Raw genomic sequence first — 6,341 nt, 5'->3', positions numbered from 1 at the left:
TTGTGGCCTCCTCGCCGAGTATATATCTTACCCCGCCCCCCCTGCTCCAAGTCGGAGTCATGTGCGTGGATGGCGTACTGTAGTGAATGAGACAGCACCAAGGCGGGGGGAGTGTGCGGGGGAGAAGTGTTTGTGTGCGCGCGAGCGAGCGCGCGCGCGCGTCTGCAAGTGCGAGAGTGACTATGTCAGCGCACGGAGGAGGGAGGGAGGGGAGGGGCTTTGCATGTGAAGAGAAGGGAGGGATCTGTATATGGACAGAGACAAACGAGTACGAACAGCAAACTACGCAGATATCAACGTCGAGCCAAAGGTACCGGAAAGAGGATCAGCGGGCTCGGTGTGCAGGCAGCTCAGTGGAGATGAAACAAGATGAAGCTCATTGTTCAAGTGACATGCAGTGAGATGCACATTGTGCGAACATTGCACGGCACATGTTGCTTAGCCCATGGCAATGTGATAATATGTCATGCAATATTAATATTATTGCTAATGTGTTAATTACCACACAAAAAAACAGTTTTATCTCCAATGCATTTAATTTAATACACATATATATTTTGAGACAATGTTGTATCCAGGCCAGTTAATTGTGTGAATAAAGGGTTATGGAATACAGATGTTATCTCCTTAGGGTTTATTCAAAGGCAATCATTTATTGAATATTCATGTTGGGGTGTTCTCGAAACTCGGCTGTGCAGAGAGCGCGCGCCTGTTCCGGTGGATGTCATCGCTGACAGTCTCTCCTCGTCCAATAACAAGTAGAGGCGAGGCGCGCGGACGGTTCAGTAATGCAGGAGAGGAAACACATGCGCTCCCTCCCTCTGTCTGTCTATCTGTCTCCCCCTCTCTCTTTCTCACACACACACACACACACACACACACACACACACACACACACACACACACACACACACACACACACACACACACACACACACACACACACACACACAAACACGTGCACACAGGAATTAAGGTGACATCCTCTATTCCATGCACCCCTCCTCTCTCTCTCTCTCTCTCTCTCTCTCTCTCTCTCTCTCTCTCTCTCTCTCTCTCTCTCTCTCTCTCTCTCTCTCTCTCTCTCTCTCTGGGGGATGTGGGCGGATCTGGGTAGTTCTCAAACTGTGAAAGGGATAACCTAACGTGGGCTTTCGCCTATTAGTGTAATGTTGGTTCGTTTCCTCCTAAGCTATAAGGGAGAGAGAGAGAGAGAGAGAGAGAGAGAGAGAGAGAGAGAGAGAGAGAGAGAGAGAGAGAGAGAGAGAGAGAGAGAGAGAGAGAGAGAGATGATACATAACTGTTGCAATAATATGAGTCAGGGAAACAGAGGAATTGATTAGGAGTGATCATCAGTCATTGTACTTCCTCCTTATTGTCCCACAGTCTCTGTGGTGGCATGGGGATTTTTAGAGCCGACTTGTTGGGGAAATTACAGTAATGTGAATTGAAAAAGTAATTTCCTCCTTGGTTAATTATTTTTGCCTGGTACATGCACTCTTCGAGTCAGAACATGCATTCGTCCTGGGCAGGGCCTTTCTTCCCCTTATAGCTTGGTGGTTACGGTGACCTGCAGGACGGGAAATTATGCTTGATTTTTTTCAGCCAATTTGGACACTCCACACAGTGCCAGTATTACAGAGACATAATGGTTTTCTGATTGAGTTCAGTCAACACAAACATTTATTATTTCCAAAAAAAAGCCTTTACGTCTACTCTTGGGGAAACATAGCCTATTAATATATGATAAAGCCTCTAAAAGTCATTTGAGATTTTTGCTTTCTTCTTCTTTATATCATTGTTAATTAAATTTCCATAGTTTATGGGCTGTTGAACTTAACGCTAATGTATGCTTTTTAAGACATAGGCTCTGGAAAATTGTAATTAGAGTCAATTAAATTAATCAAGCCCCCATAGTGTTATATTTGAATGTGTGTATATATATATATATATATATATATATATATATATATATATATATATATATATATATATATATATATATATATATATATATATATATATCACATCACACACAATGTGTCATTATGATACTTTTGTAAACAGTGAGAGGTATAACGCCTTCTAATCATCAACATTGTCACTTTATGCAATGAATAGCCATTTAAAAAGTTGTCTCTTTACAAGCTAGTGCAGAACATGTGTCTTGTAGAGTTACTACCGCGTCTTGTCACGTTATTGTCATCCTCACAGCGCGGATATATCAGTGTGCAGACAGCCGACCCAAATCCCCTCAGTAAGATGCATTATTATGAGTTGTGAGAACAGCTGCAGCAAAATTGCATTTGTCATTTGGATTGGAGTCAACAAGCAGGGTTATGACGTTGGCACAGAGAAAAATAAACTGGTCATACTTCACACGTGTGTCCAGCCTCAGAGTAAAATGTGTCACTAAAACCACTTCATAAATGATGAGTAAGTCATACATACATAGAGCTGCTTGTCACAAATGACTTGATCCCACATTTGTATTGTCTCCTCACACTGTGGATCATATCCCTTAAAAGGCATTATCACACTTTGTAGAGATGTAACGACGTGCAATCACCAAACCTTGCTGTTAGCTTGCATTTGATATTAGTCCTCTGCACTCACAAACTAGCAGGCATCATCTGTGGCCCCAAGAAAAGAATCCTCTTGGTAAATCTTAGCTCACATTTCACTCCTTACTTCTTCCAAAGAGAGCTTCAAAATGGATGTAGGTCTAGTTCTGTAATCAGATAAACTGACAACTGGCACGTGAGGAGCAGAGTTTGACCTGATGTTCAAGAACCATCCTTCTTCCGGACAGGGGCCTCAGGGGACCAGGAGTAACAACGAGTTGTGTCAATAAACTGATGTTAAATATGATGAACTGAACAAACCGTGATAGTCCCTCTGGGGGAAAGTTTCCTGACCCTCTGCAAATGAGACCACAAACAGAGAGTCTCTTTGCTCACTGTCTGCTGGACTGCAGTTTCTTTAACCTCCAGCTGCTTTACCAGAGCTGCTCAGTATCCAGAGCCATGAGTGTTAGCATGTGCATGTAGATAATGTGGGTCTAATGACAAAATACACATAACATGCTAAATAACATTAATGTAATGCCTATAAACCTATACATGCAAGTTGTTGCACCTGCTTATTTGAACATTGAACACCTTCTGGTTTGTCAGAGCTCCCTTTAGAGGGAGGCGTAGGCCGCTGCAGGCACAGTTACATAAACAAATGCCCATATAAATGAGTGTGATGAAAAAAAAAAAAAAAAGGTTTAGAGGAATCACCACTGACCCTCTCGCCTCCACACTCCTTTCCACGGGCGCCAGGACGGCCCTCTCACTACATGAGTATTTTGGAGGCAGGAAGGAGAACTCAAGGACCCAGAAAAAGGCAAATCCCCGCATGCTGCTGTATCACAGGATGTGGTTTCCTCACTGAGGTGGGAGACGAGAGACTTTCTCGGATTGTTTGATTTTAGTGTAAAAACTGCAACAGTCAGACAATTATAACGGTGACTATGAAACGTTGTTTCTCCCCATTTCAGCTCTTTTTTTGTGACAATATGCCCGTTTCGTTTAGTCCGGGACTCCTTTTAGAACTTGTCGTGCTTAAGTTACAGCAAAATAAGTGATACAATATCTTATCCTTCTTCTGCCTTCTCGGACCAGTTCCTTGCTGCAGTGACGGTATCTGGACCCTAGATGGTGCTGTTTTTAGACGCTTTATGCTTCCTGAAGGCTGCAGCAGCTTGTGCCTGTGATCTGCTCAAGTGTAAACCAGCAGAGAAGAGAGGAGAGCTTCTTTATGAGAGAGAAACCACTATATAGGATATAGAAATAAATTGTCGTAAACAATTAATAAATATGTTTACTATTTATAATCAGGCAGTTACAGTAACATTTACTTAAAACACATAGTTGGCTGTTCCCTTACAACACATACACTGCAAAGGAGACGAATATTGAAATACAGACATGTACTGATTCACGTTTACATGCAGAATCCAGGTCATTTGCATGGTCAGTATAGCGAGAGGGTAAAATGTGTTTCACAATCTGACGGCTGCTGGTGTTACAAGAGCACTCTGCTGCAGTTAAAGGGAACACAAAGAGGCTTGAGGAAGCTTGTACGCCTCCATTTGAACTTACTGATGTTCAGTTTGTAGTCTGCACTTTTTTCCATTTGGCGTAAACTTCACAGTACATCCAGGGTTGCAAAGTGTGTATTCTACTGCTTGTATAACCGAGTCAACTGTGTCAGTGTGTTAAATCTTTGTGAAGTTCTGTTTGAAAAGCAGATTGTTCCAACTGTTTCATACTGCACACCTGCTGCAGCTTTAATATGACGGGTAATCTGCAAGAGAAAAAAAGAGGGAGAGTCACCGGAAGAGTGATTCAGAGATTTTTTTTAATTTACTTTTTTTCTTTAAAAAAAAAATGTTGCTGGCTTCAATTCGCTCTCACTTTTCGACAGCAGAAATAGGGCAAAGACGGTAGAGTTGCTGCTTTCCAAAAAGCAATTACCATGACCTGTGTCTGGAAATCACCAACAAGGCAGAGCTGCACTCTGTGAAGTGGTCAGTACAATAAAGATGAACTGCAGTAGCTCATCAACCTCTGAGTCACCGGTGAAACCTACCTGGGACAAAAAGTACTCTCAATTTAACAGTAAAAGTTTGAGTTTTAATGCACCTATGTCATTTCTCAGACACAATTTCTCAGACCAATTTCCTAACAAATGTATTTTTATTAATTTCATTCATATTGTCATCGATCAAATGTCAAGCACCTCTGAAAGAAAAGGTCTTTATCCAACAGCACCCCATCCAACTGCAAATAGCTCCTAATGTTATTAAGTTTTCACCAAATGGCGTATGCATGACACAATTTGTAAGTCTCTTTGTGTGCATTTGAGTGGGGCACAAATTAATTCTAAAACTCATGCAATTCTAAATCTAAAAATCAATGGGTTCTTTGAATTGGATTTTGGTTAGAGGCCTAAAAAAAGGTTTACGGTTAACACAAATTTAAGACTCAATAAATAGCCCTCTTGTGATTGTCAATCAAAGACAGGACTGGCAACCAGGAGACTGATGTTTAAGACCAGTGCCTCAATGTCTCAATCTTTTTTAAGGTAAATTAGTGTTGTCCTTACTCATGTTTAGTTGATTATGTACATATGTGATCATAAAGTTATAGATATTTCATAATTTAATTGTCTTTTACAAATACAATACATGTATTATACATATTTTTCCCGATTAGCTTATTTTCTCATTGCACAGATCAGTACTGATCAGGTTTGCACAACTATTCTGTGTTTCATGTGTTGTTTTATGTTCAGTGCCTGCCGAGATATCATAGCAAAGATAAGAGACAAAGTGTGAAACAAGAGACTAAAACAGAACTCTTGGGTGGGTGTTTGCAGGCGTGAGAGATCCTGGCTGCTTTGCGTGGACTTAAAATGCTGAAATACCTTCGAAAATACCTTTTGTGATATTTATTATGCAATATTCAAATTGATTGACAATCTTTTTTTTTTACTTTCACCAGTGGAGGCCACTTAAAAAAATAAAATAGATCTTTCCATCCCAAGAGACGAGCAGAAAATGAACCTCTGGCTAATTTCACTGACAATCACCTGTTTCTTCTTCCTGACTCTTCCTGCCTCCCTTGACCTGCAGTCACTCTCCATGTGTCACCTTCACAGGTTCATAAGTATATTACAAGAAGTACAGGACGCCCTTTTCTTCACTCCAAAAGCTCTCCTGAACAAGGGGAACCAACTATCTTACTTGTAAAAATAGAAGGTAACTGTACAAGATAGAATAGAAGACACCATGTATTTACAAATACCAGCTAAAGACGTTGTCTTTCATCCAACTTTCAGTGACATAAGAGAGAGAGAGAGAAAGAAAAGCATATTTTCAAAAGGCTCTCCAAATTATATTTTGACACCTTCCACCTCTTATCCAAGAAGCCACAGTCACTGCAGGGCAACATAACTTCTCACGGAGTGTCTTATGAATTCATATTTTATATTTTTAGACTCGCTTATTTGGTTCAGACTTAGCTAGACAGAAAAGTTGTCGAACATTTTGTAGCCAACTAGCAAAAGATGATTTGGTGCTGTATAGCCAATAACAGAGTGTAGTACCATAGAGAAGACTGAGGATTCCCTTATATCTGTTCAATACAGGTGAGGCAGCGTGTAGGCCGAAGATACATTGGAGAGGGTTGAGCTCAGTATGACATTGCATTATGCAAGATATTTGGTTCCCAATTTCAATCCAAAAGCTTTCAATTTCCAGACGGAAACAAATCAAAGGCACACAAGTGGCA

This window comes from Clinocottus analis, unplaced genomic scaffold, assembly GCF_023055335.1.
Source record: "Clinocottus analis isolate CAN_PGR_092001 unplaced genomic scaffold, fCliAna1.0.p SCAF_14, whole genome shotgun sequence".
NCBI lineage: Eukaryota > Metazoa > Chordata > Actinopteri > Perciformes > Cottidae > Clinocottus > Clinocottus analis.
The sequence above is the reverse complement of the archived record's forward strand: the minus strand, read 5'-3'. Positions refer to the sequence as shown.